At 42.7% G+C, this 22985-nt stretch overlaps 1 pseudogene; it reads right to left on the bottom strand.

Annotated features, from left to right (window-relative positions):
• Positions 1-9556: 9556 nt before the first annotated feature.
• On the bottom strand, positions 9557-22618 carry LOC118358780 (hyaluronidase-like; annotated as a pseudogene).
• Between the last annotated feature and the right edge of the window lie 367 nt (positions 22619-22985).

Genomic DNA, 22985 nt, shown 5'->3' with positions numbered 1-22985 from the left:
AAGGCAATAAATAGGCCATAGAGGTGAAATAATTACAATGTAGTATCAACACTGGAGTGATAGATGTGCAGATGAGGATGTGCAAGTAGAGATACTGGGGTACAAAAGACCAAGAGAATAAATAACAATATGGGGATGAGGTAGTTGGGTCTGCTATTTACAGATTGGCTGTGTACAGGTGCAGTGATCTGCTCTGACATTTGATGGTTAAAGTTAGAGCCAGGGATATAAGACTACAGCTTCAGTGATTTTTGCAATGTGTTCCAGTCATTGGCAGCACAAAACTGTAAGGAAAGGCGGCCAAAAGAAGTATTGGCTTTGGGGATGACCAGTGAAATATAACTGCTTTGGTGCGGGCTACGGGTGGGTGTTGCTATGGTTACCAGTGAGATGAGGTAAGGCGGGGCTTTACCTAGCATAGACTTATAGATGACCTGGAGTCAGTGGGTTTGGCGACGAATATGTAGCAAGGACCAGCCACTGAGAGCATATAGGTCGCAGTGGTGGGTAGTATATGGGGCTTTGGTGACAAAATGGATGGCACTGAGATAGACTACATCCAGTTTGCTGAGTAGAGTGTTGGAGGCTATTTTGTAAATGGAATCGCCGAAGTCAATGATCGGTAGGATAGTCAGTTTTACGAGGGTATGTTTGGCAGCATGAGTGAAGGAGGCTTTATTGCGAAATAGGAAGCCAATTCTAGATTTAATTTTGGATTGGAAATGCTTAATGTGAGTCTGGAAGGAGAGTTTACAGTCTAACCAGACACCTAGGTATTTGTAGTTGTCCACATATTCAAGTCAGAACCGTCCAGAGTGGTGATGCTAGTCGGGCGGGAGGGTGCGGGCAGTAATCGGCTGAAGAGCATGCACTTAGTTTACTTGCATTTAAAAGCAGTTGGGGACCTCGGAAGAAGTGTTGTATGGCATTAAAGCTCATTTGGAGGTTTGTTAGCACAGTGTCCAAAGAAGGACCAGAAGTATACAGAATGGTGTCGTCTGCGTAGAGGTGGATCAGAGAATCACCAGCATCAAGAGCGACATCATTGCTATGTACAGAGATTATTGTTGGCCCAAGATTTGAGCCCTATGGCACCCCTAATAGAGACTGCCAGGGGTCCGGACAACAGGCCCTCCGATTTGATACACTGAACTCTATCCGAGAAGTAGTTAGTGAACCAGGCAAGGCAGTCATTTGAGGAGCCGAGGCTATTGAGTCTGCCAATAAGAATGCGGTGATTGACAGAGTCGAAAGCCTTGGCCAGGTCAAGGAAGACGGCTGCACAGTAGTCTTTTACTCTTTTCATGCACCCATGACCAGCTTGGAAACCAGATTGCATAGTGGAGAAGGTATGGTGGGATTCAAAATGCTTGGTGATCTGTTTGTTAACTTGGCTTTCGAAGATTTTAGAAGGGCAGGGCAGAATGGATATAGGTCTATAACAGTTTGGGTCTGGAGTGTCTCCCCCTTTGAAGAGTTGGATGACCGCAGCAGCTTTCCAATCTTTGGGGATCTCAGACGATACGAAAGAGAGGTTGAACAGGATAGTAATAGGGGTTGCAACAATTTTGGGGGATACTTTTAGAAAGAGAGGGTCCAGATTGTCTAGTCCAGCTGATTTGTAGGGCTCCAGATTTTCAGAACATCAGCTATCTGGATTTGGGTGAAGGAGAATTGGGGGGCTTAGCCAGGTGCCAGGTAAAAAGCATGGCCAGCCGTAGAAAAATGCTTATTATTATTGAAGTTATCGATTATCGTAGATTTATCGGTGGTGACAATGTTTCCTATCCTGAGCAGCTGGGAGGAGGTGCTTTTATTCTTATTATTGATCCTCTGCCATATTCAACAGTCTCCAAGCCTCTGCCATATTCAACAGTCTCCAGGCCTCTGCCATATTCAACAGTCTCCATGCCTCTGCCATATTCAACATTCTCCAAGCCTCTGCCATATTCAACAGTCTCCAAGCCTCTGCCATATTCAACAGTCTCCATGCCTCTGCCATATTCAACAGTCTCCATGCCTCTGCCATATTCAACAGTCTCCATGCCTCTGCCATATTCAACAGTCTCCAAGCCTCTGCCATATTCAACATTCTCCATGCCTCTGCCATATTCAACAGTCTCCATGCCTCTGCCATATTCAACAGTCTCCAAGCCTCTGCCATATTCAACAGTCTCCAAGCCTCTGCCATATTCAACAGTCTCCAAGCCTCTGCCATATTCAACATTCTCCATGCCTCTGCCATATTCAACAGTCTCCAAGCCTCTGCCATATTCAACAGTCTCCAAGCCTCTGCCATATTCAACAGTCTCCAAGCCTCTGCCATATTCAACAGTCTCCAAGCCTCTGCCATATTCAACATTCTCCATGCCTCTGCCATATTCAACAGTCTCCATGCCTCTGCCATATTCAACAGTCTCCAAGCCTCTGCCATATTCAACAGTCTCCAAGCCTCTGCCATATTCACAGTCTCCAAGCCTCTGCCTCCATTCTCCATGCCTCTGCCATATTCAACAGTCTCCAAGCCTCTGCCATATTCAACAGTCTCCAAGCCTCTGCCATATTCAACAGTCTCCAAGCCTCTGCCATATTCAACAGTCTCCAAGCCTCTGCCATATTCAACAGTCTCCAAGCCTCTGCCATATTCAACAGTCTCCATGCCTCTGCCATATTCCAAGCCTCTGCCATATTCAACATTCTCCAAGCCTCTGCCATATTCAACAGTCTCCAAGCCTCTGCCATATTCAACATTCTCCAAGCCTCTGCCATATTCAACAGTCTCCAAGCCTCTGCCATATTCAACAGTCTCCAAGCCTCTGCCATATTCAACAGTCTCCAAGCCTCTGCCATATTCAACAGTCTCCAAGCCTCTGCCATATTCAACAGTCTCCAAGCCTCTGCCATATTCAACAGTCTCCAAGCCTCTGCCATATTCAACATTCTCCATGCCTCTGCCATATTCAACATTCTCCAAGCCTCTGCCATATTCAACATTCTCCATGCCTCTGCCATATTCAACATTCTCCATGCCTCTGCCATATTCAACAGTCTCCAAGCCTCTGCCATATTCAACAGTCTCCATGCCTCTGCCATATTCAACATTCTCCATGCCTCTGCCATATTCAACAGTCTCCAAGCCTCTGCCATATTCAACAGTCTCCATGCCTCTGCCATATTCAACATTCTCCAAGCCTCTGCCATATTCAACAGTCTCCAAGCCTCTGCCATATTCAACAGTCTCCATGCCTCTGCCATATTCAACAGTCTCCATGCCTCTGCCATATTCAACATTCTCCAAGCCTCTGCCATATTCAACAGTCTCCAAGCCTCTGCCATATTCAACAGTCTCCATGCCTCTGCCATATTCAACAGTCTCCAAGCCTCTGCCATATTCAACATTCTCCATGCCTCTGCCATATTCAACAGTCTCCAAGCCTCTGCCATAATATTCAACAGTCTCCATGCCTCTGCCATATTCAACATTCTCCAAGCCTCTGCCATATTCAACATTCTCCAAGCCTCTGCCATATTCAACAGTCTCCAAGCCTCTGCCATATTCAACAGTCTCCAAGCCTCTGCCATATTCAACAGTCTCCAGGCCTCTGCCATATTCAACAGTCTCCATGCCTCTGCCATATTCAACATTCTCCAAGCCTCTGCCATATTCAACAGTCTCCAAGCCTCTGCCATATTCAACAGTCTCCATGCCTCTGCCATATTCAACAGTCTCCATGCCTCTGCCATATTCAACAGTCTCCATGCCTCTGCCATATTCAACAGTCTCCAAGCCTCTGCCATATTCAACATTCTCCATGCCTCTGCCATATTCAACAGTCTCCATGCCTCTGCCATATTCAACAGTCTCAAGCCTCTGCCATATTCAACAGTCTCCAAGCCTCTGCCATATTCAACAGTCTCCAAGCCTCTGCCATATTCAACATTCTCCATGCCTCTGCCATATTCAACAGTCTCCAAGCCTCTGCCATATTCAACAGTCTCCAAGCCTCTGCCATATTCAACAGTCTCCAAGCCTCTGCCATATTCAACAGTCTCCATGCCTCTGCCATATTCACATTCTCCATGCCTCTCTCCAGTCTCCATGCCTCTGCCATATTCAACAGCCTCTGCCTCCAGTCTCCAAGCCTCTGCCATATTCAACATTCTCCATGCCTCTGCCATATTCAACAGTCTCCAAGCCTCTGCCATATTCACACAAGCCTCTGCCATATTCAACAGTCTCCAAGCCTCTGCCATATTCAACAGTCTCCAAGCCTCTGCCATATTCAACAGTCTCCAAGCCTCTGCCATATTCAACAGTCTCCATGCCTCTGCCATATTCAACATTCTCCAAGCCTCTGCCATATTCAACATTCTCCAAGCCTCTGCCATATTCAACAGTCTCCAAGCCTCTGCCATATTCAACATTCTCCAAGCCTCTGCCATATTCAACACAAGCCTCTGCCATATTCAACAGTCTCCAAGCCTCTGCCATATTCAACAGTCTCCAAGCCTCTGCCATATTCCAAGCCTCTGCCATATTCAACAGTCTCCAAGCCTCTGCCATATTCAACAGTCTCCAAGCCTCTGCCATATTCAACATTCTCCATGCCTCTGCCATATTCAACATTCTCCAAGCCTCTGCCATATTCAACATTCTCCATGCCTCTGCCATATTCACATTCTCCATGCCTCTGCCATATTCAACAGCAAGCCTCTGCCATATTCAACAGTCTCCATGCCTCTGCCATATTCAACATTCTCCATGCCTCTGCCATATTCAACAGTCTCCAAGCCTCTGCCATATTCAACAGTCTCCATGCCTCTGCCATATTCAACATTCTCAAAGCCTCTGCCATATTCAACAGTCTCCAAGCCTCTGCCATATTCAACAGTCTCCATGCCTCTGCCATATTCAACAGTCTCCATGCCTCTGCCATATTCAACATTCTCCAAGCCTCTGCCATATTCAACAGTCTCCAAGCCTCTGCCATATTCAACAGTCTCCATGCCTCTGCCATATTCAACAGTCTCCAAGCCTCTGCCATATTCAACATTCTCCATGCCTCTGCCATATTCAACAGTCTCCAAGCCTCTGCCATAATATTCAACAGTCTCCAAGCCTCTGCCATATTCAACATTCTCCAAGCCTCTGCCATATTCAACATTCTCCAAGCCTCTGCCATATTCAACAGTCTCCAAGCCTCTGCCATATTCAACAGTCTCCAAGCCTCTGCCATATTCAACAGTCTCCAAGCCTCTGCCATATTCAACATTCTCCAAGCCTCTGCCATATTCAACAGTCTCCAAGCCTCTGCCATATTCAACAGTCTCCATGCCTCTGCCATATTCAACAGTCTCCAAGCCTCTGCCATATTCAACATTCTCCAAGCCTCTGCCATATTCAACAGTCTCCATGCCTCTGCCATATTCAACATTCTCCATGCCTCTGCCATATTCAACAGTCTCCAAGCCTCTGCCATATTCAACAGTCTCCATGCCTCTGCCATATTCAACATTCTCCAAGCCTCTGCCATATTCAACAGTCTCCAAGCCTCTGCCATATTCAACAGTCTCCATGCCTCTGCCATATTCAACAGTCTCCATGCCTCTGCCATATTCAACAGTCTCCAAGCCTCTGCCATATTCAACAGTCTCCATGCCTCTGCCATATTCAACAGTCTCCATGCCTCTGCCATATTCAACATTCTCCAAGCCTCTGCCATATTCAACAGTCTCCATGCCTCTGCCATATTCAACAGTCTCCAAGCCTCTGCCATATTCAACAGTCTCCATGCCTCTGCCATATTCAACAGTCTCCATGCCTCTGCCATATTCAACATTCTCCAAGCCTCTGCCATATTCAACAGTCTCCATGCCTCTGCCATATTCAACATTCTCCAAGCCTCTGCCATATTCAACAGTCTCCAAGCCTCTGCCATATTCAACAGTCTCCAAGCCTCTGCCATATTCAACAGTCTCCAAGCCTCTGCCATATTCAACATTCTCCATGCCTCTGCCATATTCAACAGTCTCCAAGCCTCTGCCATATTCAACAGTCTCCATGCCTCTGCCATATTCAACATTCTCCAAGCCTCTGCCATATTCAACAGTCTCCAAGCCTCTGCCATATTCAACAGTCTCCAAGCCTCTGCCATATTCAACAGTCTCCATGCCTCTGCCATCTCATTGTTTTGAATAAAAACAGTTAGCAAATAATCTAAATAGCTAACTTCTCAGTTCAGTTGGTAAAATAACTAACTTGCCAGTCTTGCACTGAGTAAACTGTCTTGACACGCTCTCTTGTCAAACGCATCCACTCTGGTGCTAAAAACACAGATAATGAATCTGTATATCTATCCTGTTTGAATGATATTCCAAATATTTGTGTGGGTTGTTTTTGAGTATCCAAAGGAGTGTAAATACTGGTGCCACCCGTCTTGCATTACGTCAGAGCTTGAGCTCAATTGAGCTGAACATGATCCTGACTGTCAAGTCTGACTCAACTCAAAGCCAACTCAGAGTACAACTTTTCTTTCTCTCTACTACTCAACACTTCTACATGATGAACCTGCATCTAACATAGAACAGATGGTGGAGGTCTATTAGAAATCTGAGATTTGATGTGAACACACACACACCCGGTTTTCTAATTGTTCACGTGAATGTTAGTTTTGTATCAAATTCTCCTTTCATGCTACGCCCGCTAGGGACCATGGGACCACACCCCACCCCACCCCACCATCCTCCATCGTATACACCCCCATTTCCCAGTGCCCCAGCCAACAGACATCCTTTGCGTGCAGTCAGTTTGGAGACAAGCGTCTTCCCAACAAGTGAGAGTCTGGGGGTGGGTGGTGGTTATGAGCATTTCAGAGAAAACCACATTCTCACATTCGGAGGGGTGGGATGGTTCTTTTGGCCTGGTGTTGAGATACTTGCTCCAGCCTCTAGATTCACTTTACAACCACCTTGGATGAAAGCCTGTCTCTTGACATTGGAGCCCCTAGCTCACTCTTTCACTCTCCAACTCTCTCTTTTTCTGGTTGGAAAATGTACTTGTCCATTGAAGATGCTATTTGAACTGAATTTCCATGTTTGTGTGAACATATGGCATGTGTTATGATTATGTCTATGGTTTAACCATGATGGAATTGGGCTCCAGATACAGTGTCTAGGTATAAGGAAAATGAGCATCTCTTGCAATGTCTTGGTGTCCAACTGGTTATAGTATGTATCCTGTACCTGAATACATCACCCCAGTAAATCATTTTTTAGACAGCCACCACTATGCTTGAAAATATGGAGAGAGGTACTCAGTTATGTGTTGAATTGGATTTGGCCCAAAATAATACTTTGTATTCAAGACAAAAAGTGAATTGCTTTGCCAGATTTTTTTGCAGTATTACTTTAGTGCCTTGTCGCAAACATGTTTTGGAATATTTGTATTATTCTGTACACCCTTCCTTCTTTTCAGTCTGTCATTTAGGTTAGTATTGTGGAGTAACTACAATGTTGTTGATCCATCCTCAGTTTTTTTCATATCACAGAGATTAAATTATGCAACTGTTTTAAAGTCACCATTGGCCTCATGGTGAAATCCCTGAGCGGTTTCCTTCCTCTCCGGCAACTGAGTTATGAAGGACACCTGTATCTATGTTGTGACTGGGTGTATTGATACACCATCCAAAGTGTCATTAATAACTTCACCATGCTTAAAGGCATATTCAATGTCTGCCTTTTTATTTTTTGCCCATCTACTGTACCATTAGGTGCCCTTCTTTGCGAGGAATTGGGAAACCGCCCTGGTCTTTGTGGTTCAATCTTTGTTTGAAATTCATTGCTCGTCTGAGGGACCTTACAGATAATTGTATGTGTGGGGTACAGAGATGAGGTAGTCATTCAAAAATCATGTTAAACACTATTATTACACACAGAGTGAATCCATGCAACTTATTATGTGACTTGTTGAGCACATTTTTACTCCTGAACTTATTTTGACTTGCAATAACAAAGGGGTTGAATACTTACTGACTCAAGACATTTCAGAATTTCATTTTTTATGAATTTGTAAAAATGTAGAAAAACATAATTCCACTTTGACATTATAGGGTATTGTGTGTAGGTCAGTGACCAACGAATCTAAATGTAATCCATTTTAAATTTAGCTTGTAACACAACAACATTTAGAAAATGTGGGAACACATTCTAAAGGCACTGTAACTTACTAGTTGAACTACATGTACTGTAGGTAGCCTAGTTCTTAAGAGTGTTCGGCTAGGAACTGAAAGGTTGCTGGTTCAAATCCCCGAGCCGACTATGTAAAAAATTCTGTTGATGTGCCCTTATCCAGAGCAATTAGGGTTAAGTGCCTTGCTTAAGAGTGTCTGCTAAATGACAGAAATGTAAGATGTACTCCCCAACACTGGTAATGAGGATGTGTCAGTCTTTAGCACTAAATGCTGGTCTTTAAGGGAGATAGTAAATTATAAAGTCTCTACCTGCTAAAGTCAACTATAGATCTGAGTAGGTGACAATTAGCAATGACGGGTGTGAGATGTGCCTCTTGTTTTTCTGAGAGAGTACAAACATTTCCAGTGTGGCATAAGCCTATGTTACAGTTATACTGTGTTGTGAATCTACAGTCAATGTATGCCGCAAAAGCTTGACATCCATTGAGTTTTGAAAAGCTTTATGTGAAAGGATTAGTCATGAAACATTCCAACGGTCACTTGTGAACGAGTTGCAAACAGTTCTTATTGTGCCGAGTGGTGTCAGTTTTCCCCTTGTTATATTATTGTTGGTAGAGTCACTTGAATGTATAATTGTAAGTTACTCTGCAATTGCCCAAAACTGTCTCTTGTTTCTGAAAACCACCTAGGTTCAAATATAAAAAATAAAATAAATACAATTGGGTGGGGGGCGTGCTGCGCTTTATTGAGCTTGCCTGACACAATGGAACCAAAACATAGTCCCAAAAGTGCAAACAAAGCCCATCTACCATTACAGGCAAGCTCAGTCAAAAACAAATCATATTTTAACCCCCATTACATGTGTAATGTTACTATGACTTTCTCATTGTGCTCTTGGACTGTGTTTGGGTGGGAAATGGGCATTGTTTACCTCTTCAATTACTTGAAATACTGCAGCATGGGTCCAGTGATTACAATAATACTCCATTTCCTTTGTTTCTGGCACACTATTATTCAACTCCAATACTTTACCACCTCTGTTTTTATTTTCTGAGCTATTTTTACCAACAAGTGTGAATGTAAGAGGCTATAAAGGAAAATAAATGTTTCTCTTTCTATATGTTTAGAATTGAATTCCAAATGATTTTTTGCACAACAGAGACTTATAGCATAACATCTGAACTGCTACTATTTGATCAGATTAAATACTTTGTTTATCCTCAACAATTAAATAGTGTATCAATTAATGTTAAGTAGTTAATTTATTACCTTACTGAGAGTCAAGTTGCGTGCTTTGTTTACGTCTGGACTTAAGTTAATGACGTGTTTTTCGGGAAAGGGGTCTTCAGACGTACAGGAAGAAAAACTCATTGCCTTTTCTCTGGCTCCAGGGGTTTAGGGAGCAGGAGCGACATCAGCTGCATGGAGACATCATGTTGCATCTGAAGTTGTTGGTGTTTAGGCCTTGTAAAGTATTTGTGTAAGAAGGGGCCTGAGATGTTTACCTCTGCAGTCTCCTTCTCTCCTCTAATTATCTCAAACAGATGAGCCTGATAGTCAGACCACAGAAATGAGAGACCAACAGATAAACAGACAGCTTACAGTAGAAAGTCCATGTCAGAAATGTCAATTTCCTCAACTAGTGCTGTGCAAGCACACACACACACACACACACACACACACACAATAAATTGTCACCCAGTTTGTTTAGTCTTGTGACACCCTCCTCTTTAATAAAACAGGGTTTATGTGTTTTGTTGATCAATGAAAATATCAGGACTCATGTTGGCAATATTATGACCTTAAGTTAGTTCCCTAAGCTGCCAATAACCATAATCCTTTAACAGTGCTGAACACAAACACATGTCAAACTCATTCACAAACTCTTCTTATGGACATGGGACAATCATTTTGTATTTTAAACCATGAACAATAACCAATATATTGCTAAAATTCTTTGACAGACACAAGCTCAATTAAATTGAAATATTACCCTTTATGTTTTTGTAATTTCTCCTCATGGTGCATCACAAGCTTCAGGTTCTGGCGGTAGCGCAGGCAACGCGGATAGCTGTTTTGATTGAATATTGCCCTGGGTCTGGACAGTCCACTTCACCTTGATGTTTACGGGCAACAGCAAAACAATATCTGAGTAAAAACCAGTGTATGACATTTGACCCAGTCAGCTGGCCGAGACCTAGTGTTAATGGTGAATGGTAGTTTTGGAAAGGAGAGGTGGAGGGAGAAAATTGTTAGAGAGATCGCTTCATGCTTAGTTTGTTATAAGCAGACTATTACAGTGGCTAGGCTTCAGTTGTATCCCTCCGAATCCAGTTTGGTATGAGTATAGTGGCGAGGATGATGATGGCGATGATCAAAAGATAACCAAAAGTTATGGAAATGAATCACAAACTCATTGTATGACATGTTCCTGTAAAAACAAACTCACGTGTGCACACACACACACACATTATTCCTTTAAAGTATCCCAAATGTGTATGGGGTTATGGTCCTCATGCCCTTGATGTTGGGCGTTTCTTTCCTGTCTTCCCCCCTGTGGGTCTGTCTGCTTGTATTGGACGTGATCATCACACTCCACCAAAAGTCAAGGAGGAATCATATAGTCTACAGATGCTGTAGCCCATTCCTGTTACTGGATCTGTCTGCAGTCAAAAGCACAACTTCTGCTCTTGATAGTGGGTGTTCAGAATGTTCAGTACTGTTTTATGATTGTTTCAAGACTCATAAATCAACAGAGACTTAAAGGGAAATGGAAACACTTCAGGAAGTAAAGCTGAGCAAAGTGATGCACTCAATCCACCAATAGAGGCTGCTGAGGGGAGGACGGGTCAAAATAATGGCTGGAATGGAGTAAATGGAATGGCATCAGACACATTCATGTGTTTGATACCATTCCATTCACTCCATTCCAGCCATTACACTCCATTCCAGCCAGAATAATGAGCCGTTTTCAACTCAGCAGCCTCCACTGCAATCCACTAATACTTAACATGTGCTTGTAACTAAGGACAATCTGTACATATACAGTTGAAGTCACAAGTTTACATACACTTAGGTTGGAATCATTAAAACTCGTTTTAGAACCACGCCACGCATTTCTTGTTAACAATCTATAGTTTTGGCAAGTTGGTTAGGACACCTACTTTGTGCAAGTAATTTCTCCAACAATGGTTAGCAGACAGATTATTTCACTTATAATTCACTGTGTCACAATTCCAGTTAGTCAGAGGTTTACATACACTAAGTTGACTGTGCCTTTAAACAGCTTGGAATATTTCAGAAAATTATGTCATGTCTTGACAAGCTTCTGATAGGCTAATTGGCATAATTTGAGTCAATTGGAGGTATACCTGTGGATGTATTTCAAGGCCTACCTTCAAACTCAGTGCCTCTTTGCTTGACATTATTGGAAAATCTAAAGAAATCAGCCAAGACCTCAGAAAAAAAATTGTATACCCCAACAAGTCTGGTTCGTCTTTGGGAGCAATTTCCCAACACCTGAAGGTACCACGATCATCTGTACAAACAATAGTACGCAAGTATAAACGACACGGAACCACGCAGCCGTCATACCGCTCCGGAAGGAGACGCTTTCTGTCTCCTAGAGATGAAAAAGTGGGAAAAGTGCAAATCAATCCCAGAACAACAGCAAATGACCTTGTGAAGATGCTGGAGGAAACAGGTATAAAAGTATCTATATCCACAGTAAAACAAGTCCTATATCGACATAACCTGAAAGGCCGCTCAGCAAGGAAGAAGCCACTGCTCCAAAACCTCCATAAAAAAGCCAGACTACGATTTGCAACTACACATGGGAACAAAGATCATACTTTTTGTAGAAATGTCCTCTGGTCTGATGAATCAAAAATAGAACTGTTTGGCCATAATGATCATCGTTATGTTTGGAGGAAAAAGGGGGATCCTTGCAAGCCAAAGAACACCATCCCAACCGTGAAGCACGGAGGTCTGGTGATGGTGCACTTCACAAAATAGATGGCGTCATGAAGAGGGAAACATCTCAAGACATTAGTCACGAAGTTAAAGCTTGGTCTCAAAAGCTTGGTCGCAAAAAAGTTGTGGCAAAATGGCTTAAGGACAACAAAGTCAATGTATTGGAGTGGCCATCACAAAGCCCTGACCTCAACCCTATGGAAAATGTGTGGGCAGAACTGAAAAAGCGTGTGTGAGCAAGGTTACATACAAACCTGAATCAGTTACACCAGCTCTGTGTCACGCCTTGACCTTAGTTCCTTTTTTATGTCTCTATTTTGGTTTGGTCGGGTGTGAGTTGGGGTGGGCATTCTATGTGGTTTTCTATGTTTTCTTTTCTATGTGTTTGGCCTGGTATGGTTCCCAATCAGAGGCAGCTGTCTATCGTTGTCTCTGATTGAGTGTGTTGTTCGGGACTGTTTCGTTCCCCTGTGTTTTGGGGCATTTGTTTGAGTGGCGTCGTTTTCACCTGTGTAAAAGACTATCTACAAGCTCCCAGGAAAAACACCTACATGGTGCCCCAGCGAATCACAAAATGAGACCAGTACTTGCCACACACAACAACTTTGAATGATGACCCTGTTGCCACATCCCACACATGTAGGCCACAAAATGTTACAGGAAAGGAAGACCCAGAGTTACCTGCTGCAGAGGATAAGTTATTTTGAGTTACCAGCCCAAATAAATAAATCATTAATTGCAGCACAAATAAATGCTTCACAGAGTTCAAGTAACAGACACATCTCAACATCAACTGTTCAGAAGAGACCATTAATCTTAGACTTGGGACCACACAGCCACTCCACTGAATAGCAGGCGAATGATTGTTTTGCAATTGTTGCAGTTAGCCAGTTAGTCCAATGGCCAATGACCAATGAGAACTGATACATTTCTTCATATGACAATGATTAAAAAGGATTTGCCAGTATATTGTTGACTTTTTTCATGATGATGACTGCTAGTTAATATTTTGAAAGTATGATGTTGATGATATTGATCAGTCCAATCATAACTACTGTAGATATAACATGATTTGACATATTTTTATCTGTGGCCAATGACCTTGAATCTTCTTGGATGGGCACTTCTAACGTAACTCAATGGCAGCTCCCAAGGGGCTTGAATTTTTCGAGCTCTACCCTTAGACTTGGCGGTGACGTAGTGTCCCCATGAGTGACAGAACACTGAGCCAATCACAGCACAACAATCCGTGTTTTCTGCTGGCTTGCCCCACTACCACAGAATGCACTGAGCTAGGCTGAAAAACGTGTATTTTGGAGCTCTCTTACTCAAGAAAACAAAAAAGAGACCATGTTTGTATGCGGCTTTATTAACTCAATGATATATATATATATTGTTTTTTTTAAAACATTGTTTGAAAATTGGTATGTGACACGTATTAATGCCACAATAGCATGAAAATCAGGTGGGGCACTGCCCTGAACGACGGGTTGCCACTGAGCATATGTGGGAACTCCTTCAAGGCTGTTGGAAAATCATTCTTCATGAAGTTGGTTGAGAGAATGCCAAGAGTGTGCAAAGCTGTCATCAAGGCAAAGGGTGGCTACTTTGAAGAATCTAAAATCAAAAATATATTTTTTATTTTATAGCACTTTTTTGGTTAGTACATGATTCCATATGTGTTATTTCATAGTTTTGATGTCTTCACTATTATTCTACAATGTAGAAAATAGTAAAAATAAAGAAATACCCTTGAATGAGTAGGTGTGTCCAAACTTTATACTGGTACTTTACATAGGGTGTGGTGTTGTGTTGTAATCAGTGTAACATGTGTCATGCTAATGTAACCATCCTATTACTTGATGGCCCATAGTCCACCAATATGTCATGCAGATGAGCCATTGTCTACTTGACAGATTTAACTGGATATTCATTCAGTCGTACTGATAGAAATCAATGCTATATATAGGCAGCCAATGTGCTGAATTGGTAAAAAGTAGCTAACTATTTTGGTCGATTACCAACAAAGTCATTGTTGAATCACAAAGCGTTACAAACAATATCTTACCTCTCTCGATATTGGGGTCACAATCACAACTTGTGATTTCAGGTTCCCTTGAAATCAGACTGTCTCCACCAGTATCTCCCTGAGTAATCCATGTTTTTGTTATGTTACTGTACCGAATTCTATAGCTAGATGCATTTTCTGGGGTGCAGTCAACCACTTAGTCAGCTAACATTATCATCTACAAACCAAACACACTAATGTCAACAATCTGCATATCGAGCTTCAACTAGCTATTTAACATTAGCTAGTTGAATTAAAGGCATTGGGCAACTTGTGGGGTTTGTGCAGTGTAGCTACATCAGGGATTGGGCAACTTGTGGGGTTTGTGCAGTGTAGCTACATCAGGGATTGGGCAACTGACGTCACCCATTTTGAAGGCCCACGGATCACCTTCCCACTTTTTATTTACTCAGTTGGGATAGAATTAGAATAGTAGAATACACAAAGTGCAATTTTGAAATGTGGTTGTGCATATGAGCCGTTTTTCTCTTGTTATGTCAGTCGCTGCAACCGCAAAAACATTTTCTAATTATGTGTATTAAAAATAAAAAACAGAAATATCACATTTACATAAGTATTCAGACCCTTTACTCAGTACTTTGTTGAAACAAGCGCCTTTGGCAGCGATTACAAGTCTTCTTGGGTATGACGCTAAAAGCTTGGCACATCTGTATTTGGAGAGTTTCTCCCATTCTTCTCTGCAGATCCTCTCAAGCTCTGTCAGGTTGGATGGGGAGTGTCACTGCACAGCTATTTTCAGGTCTTTCCAGAGATGTGTCTTGGCTGTCTTGGCTGTGTGCTTAGTGTCGTTGTCTTGTTGGAAGGTGAACCTTCGCCCCTGTCTGAGGTCCTGAGTGCTCTTGAGCAGGTTTTTGCTCTGACATGCCCTGTCAACTGTGGGACCTTATATAGGCAAGTGTGTGCCTTTCCAAATCATGTCCAATCAATTGAATTTACCACAGGACTCCAATCAAGCTGCAGAAACATCTCAAGGATGATCAATGGAAACAGGATGCACCTGAGCTCAATTATACATCTCATGGCAAAGGGTCTGAATACTTATGTAAATAACCTATTTCTGTTTGTTTTTTTCAATACATTTGCAAAAATTCTGAAGACCTGTTTTGGCTTTGTCATTATGGTGTATTGTGCTTAGATTGATGAGGAAAAAAAGAGGGTTTGTCACCGGTTAGGCACCGGTTAAGTTGATTAACAAGGAGGAACCTATTTTCTCAAAGGGTCATCTCCACTTCTTTACTGTCATCCTAAAAATGACGTTGTCACGAGTTTGATGTCTAATTTAATTAAACATCTCCATTTATCTGAACTATAAAATGTATCAAATCAAATCAAATTGTATTAGTCACATGCGCCATATACCACAGGTTTAGACCTTAAAGTGAAATGCTTACTTACGAGCCCCTAATGAACAATGCAGTTTTTTAAAATTAAAGAGCAGCAGTAAAATAACAATAGCGAGACTATATACAGGGGCATACCGATACAGAGTACATGTGCAGGAGCACCGATTAGTTGAGGTAGTATGTACATGTAGGTAGAGTTATTAAAGTGACTATGCATAGATGACAACAGAGAGCAGCAGTGGTGTAAAGAGGAGGGGGGGACAATGTAAAATGTCTGGGTAGCCATTTGACTAGATGTTCAGCAGTCTTATCGCTTAGGGGTAGAAGCTGTTTAGAAGCCTCTTGGACATATACTTGGCGCTCTGATACCGCTTGCCGTTCTGTAGCAGAGAGAACAGTCTATGACTAGGGTGTCCTATAGGAATGAGGTCAGAGACCTGGTCGTGTGGTGCCAGGACAACAACCTCTCCCTCAACTTGATCAAGACAAAAGAAATAATTGTGGACAACAGGAAAAGGAGGACCAAGCAGGCCCCCATTCTCATCGTCGGGGCTGCAGTGTAGCAGGTTGAGAGCGTCAAGTTCCTTGGTGTCTACATCACCAACAAACTAACATGGTCCAAGCACATCAAGACAGTTGTGAAGAGGGCTTGACAAAACCTATTCTCCCTCAGGAGACTGAAAAGATTTGGCATGGGTCCTCAGATACTCAAAAGGTTCTAAAGCTACACCATCGAGAGCATTCTGACAGTTTGCATTACTGCCTGGTATGGCAACTGCTCTGCCTCCGACCGCAAGGCACTACAGGGGGTAGTGCAAATGGCCCAGTACATCACATGGGCCAAGCTTCCTGCCATCCAGGACCTCTATAACAGGCAGTGTCAGAGGAAGGCGTCCAAACACCCAAGTCATAGACTTTTCTCTCTGCTACCGCATGGCAAGTGGTACCAATGCACCAACTCTGGAACCAACAGGACCATGAACAGCTTCTACCCCCAAGCCATAAGACTGCTAAATATTTAGTTTAATATTTAACCAAATAGCTGAATCTGAATTTACACATAAGCTGCTGCTACTGTTTATTGTATATAACTTTATTCCTAGTTATATGCACATACAGTATCTACACTCTTAGAATAAAGGGTTCCAAAAGGTTTATTGGCTGTCCCCATAGGATAAACTTTTTTGGTTCCAGGAAGAACCCTTTTTGGTTCCAGGTAGAACCCTTTTGGAAAAGGGTTCTATATGAAACTGAAAAGGGTTTCCACCTGGAACCAAAAATGGATATTCAAAGGGTTATGCTATGGGAACAACCGAAGAACCCTTTTAGGATCTAGATAGCATATTTTTTTCTAAGAGTGTACCTCAATTACCTCATACCCCTGCACATCAACTCGGTACTGGTACCCTGTCTATATAGCCAAGTTATCTTTACTCGCTTTATTATTGCTTGTTTTACTTTTGATTTGATTTAATTGTATATGCGGCAAAGTGAAGTCACAGGATGACCAGTATGTACCCTAGCAGACAACAGTCCCTGGTCCAGGGTGACCAGTATGTCCCCTAGCAAGGGTGGCATCTGGGGCATCTCACAGTAGACCCCCGTCCAGCCCTGGTTGCACTGGCAGGTGAACTTGTGCTTCATGACCAGGATGTTGTGGTTGTTAAGATGGCCGCTCACGTGGAAGCTGTGGGCCCGGGTTTCTTCTAATGTAGAAGGAGCGGGGTCGGAGGTAGGCCCTCGAGTCGAAGCTCTTCCTCACACACTCGCCATTCTTCTTGTACTGGTCTTGGCTGCACAGCTTGGCTGCTGATGTGACTTTGATGTCATTGTAGCCTAAAGGGCAGTCAATGTACTTCTTCACGGCCAGGCAGTTTTCTGGAGGTACACGTAGACAGGCAGATAGATACACAAACACATAATGCCTCACAGCATAAGTATAGGTGTCACTGTAAGTATAGCTAAAAATAGGTCTGCAGTTAAATGGAAATAGTAGTTATGTTGAATGAACCTTCCTTCTGTCACCCACAGTATGTTCATTACTTCATATACATATCTAGGATCTTAATTTGATCCAGTTTGCTACAGCAGAAAAATAATCCTGCATCTACAAGAAATGTCGAATGTTATGTGGATTATAATTCATTTACATTTTTGTAGGGGTTGATATATTTTTAGTTCGGGCAAATCAAGTCTGACATTTAAAGTAGACATTATAAACTTTTAGAAGCCTTTTTAAACCTTGAATACACTACAAGTTTGGAATTCCTCTGGGTAGGAAAATTCTCAGCAACAAAAAAGTAATCAAATTAAGATCCTACATCTGTACTAACTATCCTTTGATGCGCTTCTCTTTTCTTCTCTAATTCATTGCCTCTTAAAATGGTAATAGAGGGAATCCAGGATTAATTATGAAATGTCCCATCTGATACACAGAATGAGTTCGGTAAAAACATATCATCATTTGAATATGAAATAGTTTAAAAATTCCTCCCTTGAGTCCTTCACCCTGTACAGGTGTGGGATCTTAATTTGATCACTCTTTCATTTCTGAAAATTTGCAGATGAGCTTCATGATTTACATAAATTCACTGATAACTTGCACTAACATACGGTTCTAATAACAGTATTGCACTTTTTATGTAGCCTAATTTTGGCTAGCTAATAGCTTAATAACCACCGACTAAATGTTCAAATCCTGTTGCTGCAGGATAATTTTTCTGCCACAATACTGGTCAAATTAAGATTCAACATCTGTATATAATGCAAATGAATCCACATCCACACTTCATGTATTACTGATGCGCCTCTTGTAAACAGAATGCAAAAGGACCCACAAAATCCTTTTCGAAAAGAACACCACAGCACTGTCTGTCTGATACAAATCAGGCCATTTCCAAGGCTCCTAATCTCATAAACCACAATGACTGTGCTGAAACATACTATTTTAAGAGACACTGAGAACTGGCTGGGAAGGGAATCCCACGTTGAAAGTGCTTGATGTCCTGTCATGGAACCCTGTAGACACTAGCTGCTCTTGCTTACGGCAGGCAACAAAACATTATTATGTAATTGTAATGATATTTTCTATACTTTAACGTTGAAGCATGGGTCACATGTTTCAGGACTCTCCATTTCATGGTTTCTCCCTGGAGTACAGAAAGCGGCACACTTTTTTCTTAACCAGCATTTTCACATCTGGGTTTGATGATTAGTTGAAATCACGTGTTGCCAGAAAGTAACAAAACTGTGCCCCGCTGTGGATCCAAGGGATTCGGGATTAAGAAACCCTACTCTATGGAACATTTTGAGTTCGAGCATCTTCGGAAGAGCCCCAAATACCATTCCCAACGCCCCAAGAGCTGCACTCTCTCCAATAGTGTGAACCAGGTCACTCTAGGAGAGATATAAGAGAAGATGTAACACTCCAAACACATAGAATAGAATAGAAATCCGAAATGGATGATGTTGAGAGATAGATGGGAGAGGTTGAATGGAGCTGAAGGGTGGGACTAATAACAAGATAAACAATGTAAAGCATACGGGATCTGTAAAATGTATATAGGTTCGGAACTTTTGTGAAATAGCATAGTTACAAATAGAAATCGAACTGGATGGACATCGGAAATAGAGGAAGGACTAAGAACAAACAAAAATGTGTATAAGATGTATAAATTGAAGGTAAAAGCAGAAGTGTTTATTAGTTTACTCCAATTGGGGGATCGGTGGTAGGGTTTGCGGGAATAATAATAAAGGTATATTCTTTAAAAAAGTATGGATGTCTATATAGGTATGTGTATGTATATATGTATATATGTATTTTTTTTTTCACCTTTATTTAACCAGGTAGGCTAGTTGAGAACAAGTTCTCATTTGCAACTGCGACCTGGGCAAGATAAAGCATAGCAGTGTGAACAGACAACAACACAGAGTTACACATGGAGTAAACAATAAACAAGTCAATAACATCGTAGAAAAAAAAATCTATATACATTGTGTGCAAAAGGCATGAGGAGGTAGGCAATAAATAGGCCATAGGAGTGAATAATTACAATTGATCAGATTAACACTGGAGTGATAACTGATCAGATGAACATGTGCAGGTAGAGATACTGGTGTGCAAAAGAGCAGAAAAGTAAATAAAATAAAAACAGTATGGCGATGAGGTAGGAAAATTGGGTGGGCTATATACCGATGGACTATGTACAGCTGCAGCAATCGGTTAGCTGCTCAGATAGCAGATGTTTAAAGTTGGTGAGGGAGATAAACGTCTCCAACTTCAGAGATTTTTGCAATTTGTTCCAGTCGCAGGCAGCAGAGAACTGGAAGGAAAGGCGGCCAAATGAGGTGTTTACTTTAGGGATGATCAGTGAGATACACCTGCTGGAGCGCGTGTTACGGGTGGGTGTTGCCATCGTGACCAGTGAACTGAGATAAAGCGGAGCTTTACCTAGCATAGACTTGTAGATGACCTGGAGCCAGTGGGTCTGGCGATGAACATGTAGCGAGGGCCAGCCGTCTAGACCATACAGGTCGCAGTGGTGGGTGGTATAAGGTGCTTTAGTAACAAAACAGATGGCACTGTGATAAACTGCATCCAGTTTGCTGAATAGAGTATTGGAAGCTATTTTGTAGAAGACTACACCGAAGTCGAGGATCGGTAGGATAGTCATTTTTACTAGGGTAATTTTTGCGGTGTGAGCGAAGGAGGCTTTGTTGCGAAATAGAAAGCCGACTCTAGATTTGATTTTGGATTGGAGATGTTTTATATGAGTCTGGAAGGAGAGTTTGCAGTCTAGCCAGACAACTAGGTACTTATAGATGTCCACATATTCTAGGTCGGAACCATCCAGGGTGGTGATGCTAGTCGGGAATGCGGGTGCAGGCAGCGAACGGTTGAAAAGCATGCATTTGGCATTTGGTTTTACTAGCGTTTAAGAGCAGTTGGAGGCCACGGAAGGAGTGTTGTATGGCATTGAAGCTTGTTTGGAGGTTAGATAGCACAGTGTCCAAGGAAGGGCCAGAAGTATACAGAATGGTGTCGTCTGCGTAGAGGTGGATCAGGGAATCGCCCACAGCAAGAGCAACATTATCGATATATACAGAGAAAAGAGTCGGCCCGAGAATTGAACCCTGTGGTACCCCCATAGAGACTGCCAGAGGACCGGCCAACATGCCCTCTGATTTGACACACTGAACTCTGTCTGCAAAGTAGTTGGTGAACCAGGCAAGGCAGTCATTAGAAAAACCGAGGCTACTGGGTCTGCCGATAAGAATATGGTGATTGACAGAGTCGAAAGCCTTGGCCAGGTCGATGAAGACGGCTGCACAGTACTGTATTTTATCGATGGCGGTTATGATATCGTTTAGTACCTTGAGCGTGGCTGAGGTGCACCCGTGACCGGCTCGGAAACCAGATTGCACAGCGGAGAAGGTACGGTGGGATTTGAGATGGTCAGTGATCTGTTTTTTGACTTGCCTTTCGTAGAGATCTTAGAAAGGCAGGGCAGGATGGATATAGGTCTGTAACAGTTTGGGTCCAGGGTGTCTCCCCCTTTGAAGAGGGGGATGACAGCGGCAGCTTTCCAATTCTTGGGGATCTCAGATGATACGAAGGAGAGGTTGAACAGGCTGGTAATAGGGGTTGCGACAATGGTGGCAGACAGTTTCAGAAATAGAGGGTCCAGATTGTCAAGCCCAGCTGATTTGTATTGGTCCAGGTTTTGCAGCTCTTTCAGAACATCTGCTATCTGGATTTGGGTGAAGGAGAAGCTGGGGAGGCGTGGGCGAGTAGCTGCGCTGTATGCATGCGTGTATGGATATATATATTTACCCAAAAAATATGGGGGATTGGAAATTATGCAGACAATTACATTGGAACCAACATTCTTTCCGCAATATTAAGCTGATCCTCCCTCTAAAAAAAAATATAAAAAATAAAATTAAAATTAAAATAAAAAACACTCCAAACCCAGTCTTCCCCTCAAGTCAGAGTATGTTGAGGTCAATGCTTGCTCCCGCTCCAGTGTTCAGTATTCGTTGATATTTCATTGTTATGTTTTACCTCTTGACCCCTGAATGTCATAATAGACATCATGGCCCAGTCTAGAACCAGCCCCTAGCAGCTAATCTCAATAGGCACTTTTATACACCTTAAAGGTTTAGATAGGTAAGCAATATCCCACCCAGGCAATCAGAGGGCAAGGTGAAATGTTATATTGCTTATAAGTAACTATCCAGTACTTTCAGATTTACTTAAGTACTTAGGGGTTAGGGACTAGGTTTTTTCCCTGGACAACACCCAGGTGTTGTAAATCAATTAAAGGTCATCTGAGGTCTCGTAGCTGAGACTGTGCATTCCATTCATAGACCTGTGACAGTTCTAGAAGCTTCAGTTGATTAATAGCTTTTTATCCACCACACTGACTAGGGGGCAAAACATGGGGGGAGACGAGACAAGTTTCTTGACAGAGAAATGCAGAGGTTAGGTAGTTTATCACAATGACTGACAGGCAATAAAACACTTGCCACAATGAGAAAAATAGCTAACTTAAGAAAATGTGTTGGAATATTTATCCTTGTCCTAACCACTATTTTTGCTCTTGAACCAACAGCAACGGAAGATATCAGTTTCCCAATATCACCAGTGTTTAGTAATCCTTCTCACCTCTGAGAGGACCGTGAAGGTGTAAGCATAGAAGAGTCTGTAGGAGACAAACACGGGCAGAGTGAAGTCAGCGTGTGTGATGGACGCAATCCTCATGGCCTCTGACTGGGTAGTGAACGAACTTGATGGTGTTGGCCGTGGACTTGAGTTCGTAGTAGGGACACGGAAGGGTAGAGGGCTGTGCTCTCACTTCAAAGCCACACTAGGTGGTCATTATGGATGTGCTCCACGTTAGACATTCACTCTTGCAGCGATGCAAGTGTGTCTTGACGCCTTAGTTTTTGAGGTCAGGGAACAGTTTGAAGCCCCAGAGGCCGTCAGGTCGTCAGCTTTCATCTAACAGTAGAGTGTTGTTCATCAAATAAAATCAAACCAAATCTAATTTTATTGGTCACATACACATGGTTAGCAGATGTTATTGCAAGTGTAGTGAAATGCTTGTGCTTCTAGTTCCGACAGTGCAGCAATATCTAACAAGTAATCTAACAATTCCACGACAACTAGCTAATACACACAAATCTAAGTAAAGGAATGGAATGAAGGCCTGTCCAGCCTCCTTGACCTCCTTTACCACCTTGATCCACACCACGATGAAGGGCCGGGGGGCGTTCCACACACTATGAAGGGCCGGTGAGGGATCAGAGGAGCCTGGGCATGCTTCATCTGCTCACCACCGGCTCTTTCCCTGACCCCAACCCACAACCCCACCACCAGCTGACAGCAGC

Source organism: Oncorhynchus keta, chromosome 26 (assembly GCF_023373465.1).
Source record: "Oncorhynchus keta strain PuntledgeMale-10-30-2019 chromosome 26, Oket_V2, whole genome shotgun sequence".
NCBI lineage: Eukaryota > Metazoa > Chordata > Actinopteri > Salmoniformes > Salmonidae > Oncorhynchus > Oncorhynchus keta.
Note: the sequence above shows the minus strand (reverse complement) of the source record. Positions and strands in the feature narration are given on the sequence as shown.